The following is an 18,382-nucleotide window of genomic DNA, read 5'->3' on the forward strand; positions in this document are numbered from 1 at the left end:
ATATTGTCATTGCTGCAGTACTTGGTGGGGATTTTTTTTGACTATCAGAATAGAAATTAAGATGGTTTTGGTAATTACCTTCAGGGTCTTAATATTCTACTGTTTCTTGTTTGCATGGTTGACTTTACATATTGTTCTTTTTACCTCCTAAACTGTGTGTTGGTTTGTTGTGTGTTTTTTTATTTTAATCACTAGTCATTATGATATACTTCTGTTTATAGCATCAATGGCTTAAAGTAGGTGATGGTCAGATTAAATCATAGTTATTTACAGCCTTATTTCAGGCATATGTTGTATGGTGATCTTGATATAAACTTAGTCTGGTTTTGGGAAAGATTTACAGTATCTTATGAATTTGTTATTACACTACTGTGCATACATTTTAATTTTAGTAACACCCTTATCATCTTAATTTCCCTTGGATGTTTTGGATTTCACTATTTTGTTTTCTGTGTAATTATTCTTTGCTCTGGATGAGTAAAATGGGAGATAATTTTACTAATTTGAAGCCATGTTCCTTTAATTTTAGGCTGTTTGTCGGCCATCAGCATTTCTGTACGTGTGGCAAGGCAAAGCATGTGTATTAGGCAAAACTAATTTTATATGTAACCTTGTAATACACAAAGATGATTCCAGACAAAGCTCTCCTTGTGTCCACAGCCTTCCTTTGAGGAATACTGAGGGATCCTCAAAGAGGATGCTGTCTTCTTCCACGTCCCTCTGCGTGCTCTTTCTAGAAACAATCCTCAGCATTTTTTGTTTGTGGTGATGGCAAGGGAGGGTCCATGAACAGTTCTGGTTGTGAGTAGCTGCTGTTCCCGGTGTAGTTTTTCCTTTCCAGGTGTAGTTTTTCCTTTCCAGCGTGGCATATCTGTAAGGCAGGAGGTGCTGGGAGGGGCGTTCCTTTGTTATGTTGACACTTTAATCGCACTGACGGGTGTATTCTCCTCCAGGAATTTTGTGTGATTGAAGGGATTCCTTCAGAGAGGAATATTTTCTCCAGCTGTCTCCCTGTGCCTTTAGCCTATGCACAGAAATTAATTGCTCGGAAGATCACTGCTGTGCGTGTGCCTTTTAGGAAACCTTTGGATTGATTGTGACTTGGCTGTGGCTTTCTAGAAAACCGTGTTTCTGCTGGAGCAGCATGTGTGTGGCAGTCCTGGCTTGTCACCGTGAGCCAGCAGCTGTGTCCAGCACCCCTGAAAGAGGTGGATGTAGACGCTTGCGTGTGTGCACGGTGCTCATGTATGGGAATTGAATTAGGGCTGTCAAAGCGTCTTCTGCACCTTTGAAATAAGGATCACATTCTGTGACCCCTTCTTGACAAGGCTGAGGAAGTGCAGTAAATAACAAAGCTCTGTTTTTGGAAGGTTTAGTATGGTAGCGAGGAAATAAAACTGCCTTAAGAGACAGTTGGTTCCAAAATACCACTGAGGAGAATTTGGGTGGGTGCTAGTAAGGAGCCATGTCTCTCTAAGAGCAGGTTCTCCTTCGTGTCTGAGGAAAGATGAAAACTTTTCTGCGTGGGAGGAGAAGGCAGTGTTGTCCCTTCCTCCGTCCCACCACAGCCCCTGGGAAAGCTGTCCCTGGTGCCCACCTTGCCCCTGCCTTCCCCAGCACCTGGGTTTGGGGTATCTGTGCTGTTCCTGGGTGCAGGAAAAGCTGGTGCCATGTCCTCATGTCCAGCCCTTGTGGCCAGCGGCATTTCCCACCCAGAGCGCTTCGAGGCTCATTGCTTTTGATTTTATCTTTCAGTGGATGCTCTTTTAATTGAAGTGAGGCTTGCTTCTCGCTCTGTTGTCGTAATACCTTGTATTTATTTTTACTGCATGCAACTGCATCTCAGAGGAGATATTTCTGCCTCTCGCTTTTTGGTGGGTTTGTGTGTGTGTGAGAGGGCTGGGGAGGATGCAGTAGCGAAGATTAAAAAGCCAGTTGCAACTGATGGTACAGATAAAAAGAACTCGTTTTTGTGGAAACTGTGCTGGCTGACATAGTCTAGTCTGTTTGATACAGTGGTCATGCTGTGTTACAAAATGGATAAAATGTAACAGGTTGATATAATAAGAAAGGTAATGTTTGCTGTATTAGCCATTGACCTTAATTCGCTTGTTTTTTGCTGCATTGCTTTGCCTTGACTCTGTTGCGAAATACACATCACGTACTATTATAAATCTGGGAATTCTCCAACATCAAATTTGGTTCAATAAAGGCAATTTCAGGGTATCCAGATCTCGGGATGAAAAGGGAATTTTAATTACTAAGTTTTTTTCCCATCGTTAACCTCCAGGTAATGTATCTTTTGTATAGAAATTATGGACAATTTATAATTTCTTTTAAAAAAGTGAGTTTGTACCATGTGGTGATTTTAGACTGTTTTAAGATTGTCGCAGTTTAAGAGGAATTTTATCTCTATTGCTCTACAAGAGAAATGAGAGAACAGAGCCCATCATATAATTGCAGACATGCTGACTGCTGTGAGGATATATTAAGAGGCTGTGAATTGGTGTAGATAAATACAAGGATGCACGGTCAAAGAACTTTTTAAAACAATCTGGCTTGCCTGTATACTTAGCTGTTTTGGTATTGTTTTACCATTAAGGTGTACATGTTGGAAAAAAAAGGTAAATACTTGAGTCTACTAGTTTGCTTTTTGCTTTCTCTACAAAAGCGTAGTCTGTTCTCAGAGTGGATGTGCGTTAGATCCTGGTTTGCTCGCCTGCCTCCCTTTATGTCTCAACCAGTGCTGGAGAACGGTTTTTTTTCTTTTTTTTCCACAGGAAAGTACGTACCCGATTTTTATGTACTGTTTTTGAGCCAAGTTGAAAGTTTGCTGCTGTGTGTTAGTGGTGGGGGGGTTTTGCCGGGAGGAGCAGCCCTGGGGACCGAGCTGTGCTCCAGCCCAGTTGTTGTCTTGTGGGACATGAGGCTGGTGCTCGCATGAAGTTGGTTGTAGCTTGCTCTCACCTTTGCTGTGCCAATCATCTGCGTGCTTTTGTGCCCAAGGACGCTTCATGCTCTGAGAGCGAGCAAGAGGTGCGGTGCGATCCAGCAGGCAGTATTTCCATGGAGCCCTGTTGATCCCGTAGATATTGTATCCGGTTCAGTGGACCTGCCTACCCTGTGCTCGGAGGCTTTTTGTTATGCATGCATCCTAATTGTTCTTTCTGTCGGCATTGTGCGCTGACTGAAGGGGCTGTGCACCAATGCAAACAGCCTTTCTAATACCTTCCGCATTTGCATTATAATGGCTGCATAACTATTGCAGCACATATCTCAATTCACTCGCTGCTTTGACTGCTGGGCTTTAAAATAGGTTCTTTCGGTAGCACAGATCTTGTTCGTGGTTGGTATTGCTTTGGACTGGGGTTCTGAAGTGCATCCCTATTAAATAGTGAGGCTTGTTTGTGATGAGGTGTAATTTTAACTTAGCTATGTTCTAGTCTCCCACTCCTTTCAGCCCACAGGTTGATACATGCACTTGGAGGCAAAAAAATTTCAAGCTTTAGCAGTTTTTCACCAACTATTTCTAAACTCACTATATTTGGGGTTGCAAAACATGTTTGCTTGAGGTTTTGTTTTGCATTAATTCCAGAAATCTTATGGAGGTCTGTGAGAATAGTTTCTACGTAAGGAATGTGAGACATTGTGCCACTGTTGTTTTGGTGCAGAAACATTTGTTGACTTATTGAAAGTGTCGATCCAGGGATGTGACTGAAAGCAGACACTCTTTTTGGGAACTGGTGGCAGATTGCCATCACCTGTCTGTCAAAAGTTTGCTTTACTGAGTTGTTAAACAGAACAGTGATTAGTATCACGTACTTGACTCTTAGTGATAGATGCACGGAGACTTTTTAATATCATCAGAGAATGCAGCTTTTCTTGTGGCTATAGACTTTTTATTAATGCAATGTGTCAGATTTTGGGAATGGTAGTACATGAAACTAGTGTTTCTATTTTTTGGCTAATCTGTTTTAATCCTAGGGTTCAGTCTGTTTTATGTGTTTTAGTGTATGAAAACTGTAGCAAGAAAGGTATGTTTAAATCAAATGTTAGGGTTTTTTTAAATAGATCTGATGTTAGTAGCTTGTCACTCTTCCACTTGTTTGCACATATTAAAGTAGTATGAGTTAATCAGGTTAAGGATATGCAGAATGAGTTTGTAAGAATTAAAATTTCAGAAACTGTTTTATGAAACAGTAAGTGATAGCATTGTAGAAATCCTAAATTTACTTAGGACTTCTATATGGTGATGGATGATTCACTTACATATGAAGTAGTGCTGTGTATTCTGTGCAGTGCTGCAAACAACATATGTATCACTATAATACAGTACTTTTAATGCTTATACTGTCAAAAAATTGTGTCTATTAGAGGTTTAGAATAACTATAGTGATGGGAATGAAAATGCAGGGTTAAATAATGTTATGTGAAAGCATAAAAATGATTTTGAAACCCCAATACCTGTGAACACTAAGCTGTAGTGGATCTTTAATGTAGAGATATATATGGATTTTAATTATCTGTTAGATATTACAGATAATGTTGGTTTAGTACATCAAGAAATATGGCAAAACCACTTCAGGATTTGCAGTTGTATTTAGATCCGTATTTTCAATGTCTCCATCTTAATAGGAATTAGTAATAAATCAGAAATTGAAGAGTTGTTTTCTGATAGTTTGAATGGTCAGAACAATCCATTGGTCTGGCATGTTGTCTTGACTGGGAAGAAAAGTAAGTATATTTATTACTTTTATGAAAAAATACCTGACTGGCAGCCAAAACAACCAGGACCCGATATTTGTTTGTAGCTGAGGTGCAGCAATGACTGTGGGGAGTCAGATTTCTCTCTTTTCCTTTTCCTTTCTCTTGCCTGTGCCCCAGCCATTTAAATCTTGGCAAATAGGGGATTTTTCTTTCTCTTTGTTATGAGGCTTCTGTCCTGTGACTGCCAGTAATGGTGGTCTGTGTAATTGTAGCATGTGAACTGTCCAGTCTCCTATATAATAATATTCCTGACTGTTGTAAATTTTTTTGATGCTGAAAGTTATAATCTGTTTTGTAATACACAGCATTAATCGTGGTTATTGAGAATTGTCCTGGGAGGAAATACTCATGTTGTGTCAAAATACTCAGAGCAAAAAAAAATAAAAGCTCTTTTTTACTATTTCTTAACTGTTGCATAGGCTTTTCTTTTATAAACAAAAGAAAGCTATTCAGTGTGTCACAACTTAAAGCTTACATTGCACAGTAGTGAAGGTTGAAGTAAATCTATAGATAATTAGCTGAAGCTCTGGGTACAGTGCAACTGCAGGTGCTGAGTAAAGTGCATTGTGCTATGGAAGGCTTCAGACTCTTGGCTTCAGTCTTCCTTTTTTGTTTGTGTTAGACCTAATCTAGCATCATTGCATCCTCATTAAAAAAAGAACACCTTGTAATCTCTCTCAATGCTTCTCTCCCAGCTCAACACCCCTCCAATCAACCTGCAGCTGTCCAAGGCAACAAAAAAATGGAGCAATCATTATTCTCTTCATTAGATGAGAAGTTGTGTTTCTGAAATTGTGGTGTTGGAGTTTTGTGCTTTGTTATAGTCCCCTTCCCCCTCTGCTGCAGAAAAGCAGAACTATGCATTTCTTTTAATTCCAAGGGATAGCTGCACAGCCAGGAGTATCTTGCAGATTGCTGCAAATACCAACTCCTGTTTAGAAGTGTGTAGTTACATGGAGGCACTGTGTGTAGCAGAGAGAAAATGACTTCACTAGCAAACTATATGTCTCCTGGAGGCATCAGGTGGCTTAATATGTAAACAAAAGTCCACTGCAGTCAAAAATAGATCTTTATAAAAAGAAATAGTGCAAAAAAGTGGCCTCCTAAACAAGGAAGTGGAGGGCTAATAGAGAATTCATCTATGTAGTCCTGCAAAATGCTGATCATAGCAGAATATGAAGGATTTACTATGAAATCCCATTCTGCTGTTTCTTCTGATGTAGCACTTAGAGTACATGACTTTTAAAAATGTAGAGAAATGACTGTACAATCAAAGGGTCTAAAGCCAAGAATATATAATATGCATAATTTGGAGTGATTTGAACAAATTTCTTATTGAAGGGTTGTATGGGTTAAATGAAACCTCAGCTCAAATGTTCTTGTTAATATGTTAAATTGTGACAATTACTTTTCTAATAGTTCTTCAAATCTGATGGCTATTGTTCAGTACTTACAAAACCCCAAAAATTACTTATTAAAGAGAACTTCATAATACTGGCAGTTGTATGAGCTTTATTTAATTTAAAATTGTAGATTTCATGAAAAGGGAAATTCGTATTAGTAAATAGCACAAATGAAAATACCTGGGAGCTTGTTTTAGTGCAGCAGATTTTGTTTTGGTAAGTCTGTTCGTGTCTTTTGGACTCTCTGACAGCGTGCAGATGACCACAGATTTCAGGTAATCATATTTTTTTTTCACGGTGAGCTACACATTTGCTTTTTGGAATACTCAAAGAATTGTTTGGCAACTGTCTTTATAGCATATTGTGTGTGACAGGCCTAGCTAGGAGGGAACAAAAGTTTAAATATTATACCTATGAGTTGCAATTCAGAATTTAAATACAACAAGATGGATTTTCCCCCCTATGATTTCATCCATAAATTTATTTTCTATGTTTTAGGTCATCATTAGGGACATTTTTACAGTAGTAATTTTTCTTTTCTCTTCCCTGTAAGAAGTCTTTAGATAAATCTTTGTAGTTTTTTTGTGCGTTTAGGCTGTATCCTGTCTTGTCTTTTAAAACTTATCTCTTTGCAGGGCAGCTCTTTGGAGAAGCCCTAAGTCATACCCAGCTATCGAGGTTTCAGTTACATGTTCTCACTGTAGTATCATGTTTTCTTCTTCTAAACCGAGATGCTGTTTATTGAACCAATTATCTGCTGGGTGCAAGCCAGAACTTTCTCCTGAAATCAGAATTAATGAATAAACAAATTCCTCTGGAAGGATTCCTGTTCTCACTGGGCAGTGACAGTTAACGTGTGACAAGGGCACTGTTTGTGTCCTGTCACCTCAGTGCCCGTGTGTGTGTCTGGGTCTGTACTCGGCCCTGCCAAAATCCGTGGGGTAAACTTCTGAGTATGGATCACAACGTTCACATCACATATTTGATGGTATGTCTGTCTTGGGCTGTTTTTGAAACCATTCCAGCTCTTGTGTAGTCAGCAGATGGGATGCATACGCCTTCATTAGCAAGCAGTTAACTCTGCTGGTAGGGCTGAATTTTCATCACGCTCCAGGTCTCTGACTTGGCTCTTTCTGCATTCCAGCTCCCACTGTTTGTTCTGCTGTCTCGAAGAAGAAATCGACAGGAGCGTTACATGCTCCTGCCCTCCTGTGGTAACGAAAACCCAAATGTTTTCCTCAAAATCAGGTTGTGTAAAAATAAGAGAGAGAGAGAGGAGAGCCAGGAACTAGTTTTTCTCTTCTGGAGCAGCTACTCACATCTCAAGATGTGCATTTGCCTTTGGTGAGGTGTTCTGCTTCAGAAGCCCAGGAAAAATCATCATTATTTCTGACTTTGCTGTTGCAGTATCAAAAAGACCTTGTAGCCTTTTATAGTCTTGAATAAACTTTCTTGCCTTTATATGTGATGTGTACTATCCCTTTTGCATTAGAGAAATTAAGGCACAAAATACAAGGGAGATTCTGACCAGCAGAAATGGCAATGGGGTAGCTCTGCCTTCCCTCCTGTGAGCCAGTGGGAGCTGAAACCCAGTCCCAGGACATGGCTTGGAGACACCAAGCTCACCATGGTTGAGGAACAGAGGTGGATCCCAGCCCCAAACTCCTCACTCCTCCCAGCCAAGTGGAAGGTGGAGAAAGGCAAATGGGCACAAAACCATGGCTGCAGGGAGATCTTTGTTGGCTGGGGGGACCACGGAGAGTAGCGTGTGTCATCTTTGAATGTACAGTGTGGTAACAAGTAGTCATGTAGCCTGAAAGGATCCTGAAATGGTTGTAATAATCTGTATGTGACCTCTTATTTCTTAATGATCCTCTGTATTAAGAATACTAAAAGAAAGATGCTCTCAACTTCAAAGCTTGTGGTGTATATAAACTCTGGGCATACACCCTCAGTGTCTGTAGGCAAATCTTTGTGTTGTTCTCAACCTGTAAAGTCTTGGAATGAGAAATCTGCGTTTGTCACAGCTTTCAGTCCTGTGATTTTCGGTGTCTACTGAAACTGGTTTGTTTTGTTTTTTCCACTTAAACCTACTTTATGTTAGCAAGAAGACTTTCACAGTTTGCATGCTGTTGGTTCTTTGGGCCAGCTTGCTGTCTGTCTTTCAGAAGTATTTAATATAAGCTGATCAGTTGTATACCATGGTAATCTAAAAGTATCCTTGAGAGCTGCTTGTACTGATTTTCACATTGCTTTGTACTTTTACAATGTGATTTTTGCTCCCTCTTCATCTTTGAACTACATAATTAATAGTTGAAATACCTTCTGACAAAAAGAAATGGTCCAGAATAATTTTTTTTTAATCTTGGCTGTAAATGTCTTATTTTGTGACACAGAAACAAGTTAATGCAAGGCAGAAGGGTGTAGAGAGCATGAAAGCTTCTCATTGCTGCTGCTTGTCTGTATTCCCTTATCCTGAGGTAACGTGAGGTATCCTGCCTCCATTCATCTTAATGCACACATTCAGGTATGTGTGCATGCCTGAACTTTTTCCAAGTCACTGCTATGCTTCCACCATTGCATTGCTCTCTTGGCAAGTCTAGAGGTATAAAGTTTTCTAATAAAAGTAGGGGGAGAGAGCATGGAAAGTTTGTATGTGAGTGCCACTTTGAAAATGCTGTTTCTAAATAGAAATTAATAATGATTTGAACTTTCTCGTGCACTTTTCCAGTGCTAGAGCAGTAACTTGTCATGTGAGCAAGAAGTTCTGCTTGGGTTATATGTGGCTGTAAAAGCTCATGGACTGAATTTCAAGTTTTCTTGGTGCAGAGTGTAAAATTACTGCTGAGACTCTTTAGATCCCTTCCAAGACTAAGTTTTCTTTTCTGTGTAAGCAACTTTCTCAAGCAGTGGAGGGTGAGATCAGTAACAGCTCTGGATATATCTTAGTTTGATTTTTATGTAAATTCAGTGTTGTATAGCCTGGTTTATAACTAAATGAGGCTAGGAACTCAACAACTAATTAACAAGTTTTCTTTTGTGGGGTTTTGCTTTGATGGATCTTCCAGAAGTACTTCAGGTGTGTGTATATATTCATCCACTACAAATGTGCTGCCCTTCAATTACCAGAAGTAAATGGCTAGAACCTGATTAACAGAATAGAATTAATTATGGTGAAAATAAAAATCTTTTCACCAGTTTTTGACCACTTTTCAGGTAGCTACTCCAAAATAATGTTATTGATACATTACAGAGATGATTAGTCCAGAATCGCACCATTTAGGATTCATTTGGATTCTCATTTTCCTTGCTGTCAAAACTCTTAATTACCAGCTAGTGGGCACTGTAAGTTCTTTTGTCAGTCAGATGTGGGAGGCTGGTTGTATGGCCCTTTTTCTGACCTCCTCTGATCATGGGCACTTTTCATCCAAGGCTGCTCCTTCTTTTTGATTATTAGTATCATTATTAATGTGCAGCTTTTACCACGGCCTAGTGCTGCCTAGTGCAGCCAAATGTAAGTAAAATATCCCAGCTTGAGTAGCAGTGACAAATGAAAGCTTAAACAGGTGATCACAGAGCAGAGTAATTAGCCAGTGGAAAGAAGTGGACCTTTTAGGTCAAGCTTTTAATTTGCCTTTAAGGGTCACTTGCCTTAAGTGTCACTTATCAGTATGAGGTGCTGACAATAATTGTTATTATGCCATTATAATTACATAGGCATACATATACATGTATATATATATATATATATATATACACACATACATATAAAAGTAGTGGGGGAGAATTACTTTGCACTTTGTGAAGTTTACCAAAGTCACTTGTGGATCACCCCCAACTTTATTTTGGTACTTCTGGTGACAACTAGTGGTACTTGAATTAAGTAATGTGGCTTTTGTGCAAACCTCCTAATATTTGAAACAGTATCTGGAAATAATAAATAACAAATGCAGAGCTCCTGATGATAATACAGATGAGGAAAAAAATTTAACTGGAACAGATGGTATTTTTTCAGCCTAATTTGGATTTGCTGTGTTCTCTCCCTTTTTATTTAACGGTCAGCCTTTTGTATCTCTATTAGCAACTTCATTTATTGTATATGCAGGCATGACTAATGTGTTGGAGCATGCAGGGCAGCATGGCTTGGATACAGTCCACAGGCCAGAACTGCCTTGCAGGGCAATGATTTGCTTCCTATTTCTAAAGGACAGGGAGAAGGGCTATTTGGGCAGTAAATACTTTGACACTGATTTTTTTTCTTAGATAGCACTTTGTAGTCCCATCTAGACTTAATGGTAGAATGGCTAAAGGCTGAAGGGCATAGACAATTTTCTAGCAGGTTCCTGCAGTTATGGTGTGTTTATAAATATGAGGAGAAGTGGACCCATAGAAACATCCATGAAGATACCACATTCTTCTGGAGAGAGATGAAGAGCTCCTGAATCAAAATAATAATTTATTGATAAATGCTAGAAGTAGGAACAAGATGGTGCTTCGTAAGATCATGCTGTAATGCAGCCCACAGTGATGAGTCTGAGTGTTGGCAGGGATCATCTGGTCTGGGTTTAGTGGTAGTGTTATTTGCTCTGCAAAATAAGCTAAAAGTTGGTTGTGAGAAAAATGAGCAGTGAAACAGTATCATCTGCACAGATCTGACATGAGGAATTTAGGAGTTAGTGGACAGCACACAGTGTGTCAAAACCAGGCTGTGGTTAAACCTTTCTCTCTCAGTCATGTTTCCAACTGGTAGTCCTCATAAGTATGGATCAAATTTAGCCTTAGAAAGCAAGAATCATTTAAAATGAAAATTTCCTTCTTTGCATCATGTCTGAATTTGATCCCCATAGGATGCTGATCTAATATAAAGTGATTTAATGTGTATATTTGTTTTTACAAAATTGTTAATTCCTGTTTATAGCATTTAAGTGTGCTTCAATACTAAGCTAATACTGACGCTTGTCAGACAAGTTATGCTACTCTGTAAGAATTACAGAAGCTTTTGGTTTGGTAGGGATTTGTGCAGCACACACTGACATTCAGCTCTTCAGATTGAAACTTCTCCGCCTCCTGTTTGAAGAATTATTGTCAGAGAATGTAAGAAGGAGGGGAGGAAGAAGGAATTGTGGGGGAGAGAAGCTGCCCCTGTCTGCACAACCTTATGCCCAAGAATCACAGGAGCTGGGGGCTGGTGGGGAGGAGGTTTTCTCAGATATGTGCTGATGTGCTTTAGCCCCAGATAGGAATAAAATAGTGCATGTAACTGGATGTTTCTTGCCTTGCAGCAAAGGGAGGAATGGAGCAAGGCTTGTGGTGGGATGGAGGAATGGCTCCCCCATGTTGTGCCTGGCTGGGAGGGTGGCATTGGCCGTGCCCTGTTGCAGGGCTCCCAGCAGTTCAGGTCCTGCTCCACACATCCTTCTTAGCCAGTTCTGATGTCCTGCCTGTCTGTCTGCTGCTGCTCTTTGGTTATTCCTGTACATTGTCAGAGTTCCTTGTAGCCTCTACCCAGTACTCCTGTCTCATTTCAGGTGCATGCTGGTGGTTTTCATCTCTCTTTTACCTGTACTGGTGTTTGCTCTCTTTTTCTCATCCTTTCTGTTTTTATTGGAAGTGTCATTTCTGTGATTTTTTTTCTTCCTTCCTCACTATTTTGAGAATGGTTGAGTGAGAAATGAACAAGCAGGTAGCAAGTATTAGTTAAAATTAGCTAATCAACTTCTTTGTTAAACTGATTTTTATTTATTTGTTTTTAGAGTTTCAGGTACAGTGTTTCTGCAGTGTTTCAGTTTCTTATTCTTTCTGTTCAGGAGCTCTGTTCTCACATCCTCAGATATGTTCTTAATATTCTCATACTGTTCATATATATATAGTACCCTTATTTTGAACATATTGTTCTGGAGCATATTGTCGTACTAAAATTTGTTCAGTCCTTCAAGTCAATTTGTGAGGCTGTATATTTTTTCTGAGTGTTTTGAGCATATGTCTAATACTTTTTGGATTACACTTGGTTTGAAAAGGACTCGCTGTCTTTTAATCTGAGTTGGTTCAACCTGTGCAACTCATGTGGATGTCTCTTAAGTGGTTGAAATACCCCTCTCCTGCCCTGTGCATTAGTGCAAAAATTCAGGCTCCATCACTTTGTTGAGCTGTTAGCTGGGGTTTGGGTCAGGGTCACTCTGCAAGGAGCTGAGAGCATCCTCAGCTCTGTGCAGGTCAGAGATGAGCAGATGTGGGCAATCCCAATGCAGGGAATCACCTGTTCTCAGCTTGTCAAGTTCAGTGCAATCCTCTGGTCCATCTATTCAATGGGAATAGATTCTGCAAGACACAAATATCTGAAGACCAGCAGGTCTGGTGAGACCCTGTTGTACCTGAGCTGCTGTAAAGGTTGAATTTTAAATGTTCACAAACAGACAATTTCTTGCTGAATTATCTAGACATTTATGACATCTGTTTTCTGTCTGAAACAAAGGCCAGTAAGGTGCAAAAGTCTCACTCAGTATAAATAGGCATATAGTACAATTTTGATCTTAATTTTGTTAGGATAGTGATGTGAACTTCAGTGTAGCTCTAAGCTAGCCTGCTTATTCATCAGTTTTTTTCAAATTTCCATTATCTTTTTAATTTTTTTGGAAAGTGGTGAGGTAAAAGGTATTGTTGCAATATTTATGCAGTGTTGTTTTATTCAGATTGCATCTAATTTTTTTTCCATGACGTTTTTCAGGTTAGCACTGCTGCTGCTATCTACTTCTGAAATACGCAAGCTTTTCAGGTGCTAAGAGTCTATCACTGAGCTGATTTTTGACAAGCAGAAATCATGTTTTTCACTGTTTCTAGGAAAATTGTAATTGAAGACATTTTGGTGGTTTTTTTTAAGAAAAGAAAAGGATGCCTCATCTGAACAGATTTTGAAGAATCTGCTTGGAAGGGATCATAGTGGCTTTCTTTTTGGTTTTTTTTTTCTTTTGAAGGAAAACATCTTGTTCCTGTGAAACGACCTAATTTATCATGTGTTTTCCAGAATTGTTAGTATATGTGAAATAATCTTTTAATTGGGCTCAAAGTTATGAGCAGAATAGTGTTCAGTGCTGGGGCTGAGGGTGTTTTTTGCATCAGGCTCTGTGACAGTGGGGGTGTGGATGAGGAGAATTCATGGTAGGTCTGGACATTTCATGGTTCATAACAGGAAGGTGAACAGATCTTTCTTTCTTGTCCTTGTTTGTTTCACTTTCATCTGCTATTCTGGGAAAGAAATCTCTGGGATCATCTTGGGAATCTGTAAGAATGTGGATGAACTTGCAACAAATTCAAATGCTGTCATTTTTGGGTTTTTTGTAATGCTAATGCATTCAATGTTGAGTGGGGAAGAAAAGATGTAAAAAGCTAAATAAAAATACTCCTAAGAAGTTATGAAAATTAAGTTTTCAATATAAGGCAATCAGAATTAGGTAGGTGTGAGTGAGATGGCTTCCAGTGCTGTAGGTGACCATACTTGTCAGAGTGTGTTCCATGCCTCTCTAATCACTACATACTTTTGCCATCTCCAAGAGCCCTTCTCCATGATGCAATGTGTAGAAGCAGGAGTGGTGCCTGTTGACTGATTATTTTCTCAGTATTTTCATGTCTGTGATACTCTCTTATGTAGAATTTCTGTCAGCTGCTTCTTGCCCATCACCTGTGCCTGCCAGCATCCCATCCTTGTTCTTGCTCCAGCTCCTGCCTCTTTCTCAGCTTGCCTGTGCTCCTGGCAGGAGCTTTTTCCTTTGTGTGGCTGCTGTGACCCGGAGGGAGGTGGGGAGGACAGTAGGAGGGTGTCTCATCTGAAAGCAAAGGCTTATTTGGCCCTTCTGGGTTTGACTTGCTCTGTGGGAATGCCTTGTATCAGAAGCTGTTGGTGTTGAGAAGGTGAAGCAGGCTCAGGCTGAAATACTCAGAGTATGAAATACTCAGAGCTTTGTTGCCACAGGAACTCCTTGTAGTTTTCTTATTAGACTTTGAGTGACCAGGAGTGAATATGTGGTGAAATTCACTGTGGCAGAAACATTACAATAGATTTGAAGTCCTCAGTCTAAACTGAAACTGCCATAGTTAGGAAATTGGTGTTAACATTACCTTCAACTCGAACAAAGCCATGTGCTTTTACCAGCTGTTAGTCTTGCAAACAGCTGAACCAAGTAAATTATCTTACCTTTTCCCTCTATTCTTATGTTCCCTCAAGGCCTCTCTCTCCAACCCCAAAACAATCCAAAAAACCCTGAGGGCTGGCAAGCAGATGCTGCCAAATGTCACCTTGAAGGAGGGAAGCCTTCTACAGATCAACATGTTTGAAGAAGCCTTTGCCACAGAGCCCTGGCTGTATGCAGGGCCACCTGAATCACCTCTGGAATGCATCTTGTTTGTTTCAATAATACTTCACTGCTTTCCCTCATTGTGTTTAATTCTCTTATGCTCAATGGGGGAAAGCAGTTGAAAGCTTTGAAAGAGGCTTGGGAGTAATTTTGGTCTTCATCACCTCCTCAGGGTGTATAATGGGCCTACATTTCCATGGTGCCATTAATTTGTGAAGTTCCCCAAGGTATTTCTGAGTTGCTTTGGCTTCTCCAGCTGTGGCTGAGCATCGTTTCAAGCAGTGGTGCAGGAACATGGAATCCATTGGAATGTGGTGCCCATTGGAATGTGGTAATCTGCTTAACCATGTGCAGTAATGCAGCATAAGAGGGTGAGGACAGGGAGGGAATAATGCAAAAGCCAGTTGAGACTGAGTGGGCAGAATGCAATTAAGCTCAGAAATGTAGCAGTTAAAAATGAGGCTCCAGCTGGAGTGGGCACACATAATACAGGGAAAATAGCATTTCTCTTTGACAGTTTCTAGATCTTGCATCTGAGTATTTGGATGGCAGAAGTGGTCGGTCACATCATGTTTAGGCAAATGGTTGCTGGAGAAAAGAGATGAGAATATTTTAACTTATATCTAGTTAGCTGAAACACAGCAATTTCTTTGTCCACATGTTATATATATATATACACACATATGTATGTTAAACTGGCCTGAATCAGTTGCTTTCACCAGGTAAAATGCATTTATCAGGAAGAGTCAGATTACAAAACCAAACAAAAAACCTCACTGGAAAGAGCACTGCTTGAGCAGTAATGGGTGAAGATGTGTAGATTTTTTTGACTTTTCATTCAGTCTAAATTTATTTTGGTTTCCTGTAATATTTAAATATATAATGTAAAATTTTGGGAAAATATACTGTCGTAAAGAAACAACTCTAGCTGATCATTGTGCAGTTTTCAAATAAATTTAATTTAGTTGTAATGAAGCAGAAATGTACACTTAGATTATAGCAAATTTGATGCTGATTGTAGTTGTTATCTTTTCTCTGGAAAGAATGCTGATCTGTTCAAGGAGCTAGATATTTTCTAAGAACTGATCAGATCCAAAATATGTTAATGATTTTAAAGGTGAGGAGATGTGTAATTGGAAACTTGTGGGTAAAGAATTTGTTTTGTACTTTGACAAAGACTTCTATGTCTTCCAAACTCACAATGTTAGTTGAAAAGTAAATGCTACTGCAGCTTTCCTTTTCAATGCATTAGTTATATTTAAACTAGGTGTTCAATAAAACAAATATGTCCAGGCTTTTGTCGTCTTAACTGAAGATCAAGAACTGCAAATATTTTAGCTAAAAACAATAAAAAAATTGAAGAGAGGCCAGCAATTGTTCAGTGCTGAGCTGCAATAATGTAGTTATTGTTTGCTTTGTCTCCTAGAACATAGAAGGTAAAGAGCCATCGCTCCTTTTCAACGAAGTGGTGTTAAAAACACATCTTCAGTTGTTTTTCAGATAGGCTTTTTTTTTCTAGCATAGTGTTCCTCTGCAAAAGGATCCAGTGACATCCAGTCACTTATTCTGGTCAGAAAATTTGAGTCACTGAATTGTCCAGCACTGAACTTTGTGAAGTCATCATGATTATTACAGAAAAGCATGTTGAAGAAGATGAGCAAGCTTACTGTGTCAAATTCAGAGATAAATAAACAGAGAACTGCTACAATAAACAAGATTTTTGGTAGATAATCCTGTGTTGCTGTTAGGGGCCAGGGTGGGATGCTACCCTTGATAGTAATTGTTTTTGTTTAGCTGTGATGGGGTTTTGTGTGTGCTTTGTCCCAATCTCTGTAGGATCAACACAACTTAATTTGTTGATAATATAGATAATTAGTAGATAATATGTTACTCTACTCTTGCTTTGTGTGTTTACTTTCTCTCTTGCTTGTAATTCATGTTTAGTCTCCTTTGTAGTAGGTTTTGTTTTGATAAGTTGTTTTTATTGCTCAGAGGAAATGATGAATGAATGAAAAATATTTGATGCTGGTTTGTAGTTTGTATCATCACCTTTGGTGGGACCAGTGCCATTTTCTGTCAAATTGGTAACAAAACAGTGTGTGCCACGTTGCTTCCTTTGTTTATAGGAGTTGTTGAGGGATCTGAATAGTTGTGTCTGGGTGCTGTGTAGTGGTAATAGCGAAAGGTTGTTTTATGTTGGAAATTAAGTTTTTGGTACAAGTGGGTGATCTTTATTCAGAAGAGAGTATTGGGTGGATTGGGAGTGCTTGCTCTTGCAGAAGGTTGTATGCCACTATAGCTAGAGAAGTTGTATGGTCACAAAAACAAGAACTGGGCTTTCCTAAACTGACAAATCCATTTAGAATGACCCTTTTAAGAGATATTAGAACATGAACTAAATCCTGGAAATTTGTTTCATCTAGAAAGTTAGGATTTTCAAATTTCTTATATTATGCAGGATTACGCAGCTTGCTGATAAAGCGAGTTGCCATGGAAATAGAGACATGCAGCTCAAAAGTACATACTAGGGGGGCACACATGTAGAAAGTACCTTTTTACATATTAAAATAAGCTGCTTCATGGAGTTGGCAGAATTCTTTGCTCTTGGAGTCTATTTCTGCAAAAACATGCAATGGTATTTTATAACTTGGCCAGAAAACTAGTGGGTTTTTGTTCCTGCAAAGGAGAAGAAGAGAGAGTGCTTCATAAAAATAATGTTGGAGGACACAGAATGAATCACAGTATGTATATTTTTGTACTTGCTAGGTGAGTTCAAAGGCAGGGCACAAAAGATTATTTTGTCCTCCTAGGAACTTAAGGCGTAGGTGACTCTGTCTGCATAGGTGAATTTCTGTCTGCAAGTGTGGAGCCTTTTCATCCCGACTGCCCTGGACTTTGGTATGTGACCTGGCACTTAGTGCAGGGAAATGCTTCCAGAGAGCAGCAAAGCTGGTGACCAGTGAGTGAAAAGATGGATTCCAAAGCTTCAAACCCAGCAGTGATGTCCATGTGCTTGCCCATTTGCCCTGGGAGGGCATGATTGTGTCAGAAGCTGGGATAGGGTGTCCTGAGAGATCTGCCTGGTTCTTCTGCAAGCGCACAATCATCAGCCTTCAAAATCTTTAGAAACTCACTTGCTTATTTATGGTTACTGCTGGTGTAACTGCACATAGGTTTATAATTAGGTGCCTATAGCTACAGATGTGCTTGCAAATTTCAGACACCACTAGTGAAGCATAAGGAAGCCCTTAGAGGTGGTCTAAATGCAGTTGTTGCCCCCTTGGGCTGAGGTTTGCTCAGTCATTCCCTCGACCCCCAGGTTTTGTTGGAATGCGAGGCTGGGTTACACTCGGCTGTTTGGCAGCCATGGAGGCAGCAAACAGTTGGGATGCTCTTGGCTCCAGTCCTGTGGCAGATGAAGATGTTCTGAAGGGCTTGGAGGGCTGTCAGGGCCCAGGCCTCCTCCTTGCCCAGCTCCACAGGCTCAGGCTGTGCCTGCAGTGAGCAAGCCGCTCCCTCAGCGTGAGAGGGGATTAGGGTGAGAGCTGTGTCATGTCCTGGGGTGTTGAAATCAGGCTGAATTGGTAGTCTGTGAACTACCATCTGCTGGCCCTCCACTTAGAGAACTGAGATGAATTTAATGGCCAGCCTTTTCTATTGAACAAGCCAACCAGGGTAGCTGGCACCATGACAGTATTGCCTTGCTGCCATTGAGCACCCTGTACTCTGGAATAACAGGTTTCTTCCCAAAGAAGAGAAGCTGTCTAGCTGGCATATGTCAGGAGCACTGCTCTTGTTGAGATAGATGAGGCTGTTTTTGATCTCTGGTGGAGTGATGACTGGTTGTTCCCCTGCTGTCTCCAT

General features: G+C 39.9%; 1 protein-coding gene across 2 annotated transcripts in view; it reads left to right on the forward strand.

Annotated features, from left to right (window-relative positions):
* SHOC2 (SHOC2 leucine rich repeat scaffold protein) overlaps positions 1-18,382 on the forward strand; it is a 63,625-nt gene that overhangs the window by 1,190 nt on the left and 44,053 nt on the right. The window lies entirely within an intron of this gene.

The sequence above is a fragment of the Haemorhous mexicanus genome, chromosome 7, assembly GCF_027477595.1.
Source record: "Haemorhous mexicanus isolate bHaeMex1 chromosome 7, bHaeMex1.pri, whole genome shotgun sequence".
Lineage (NCBI taxonomy): Eukaryota > Metazoa > Chordata > Aves > Passeriformes > Fringillidae > Haemorhous > Haemorhous mexicanus.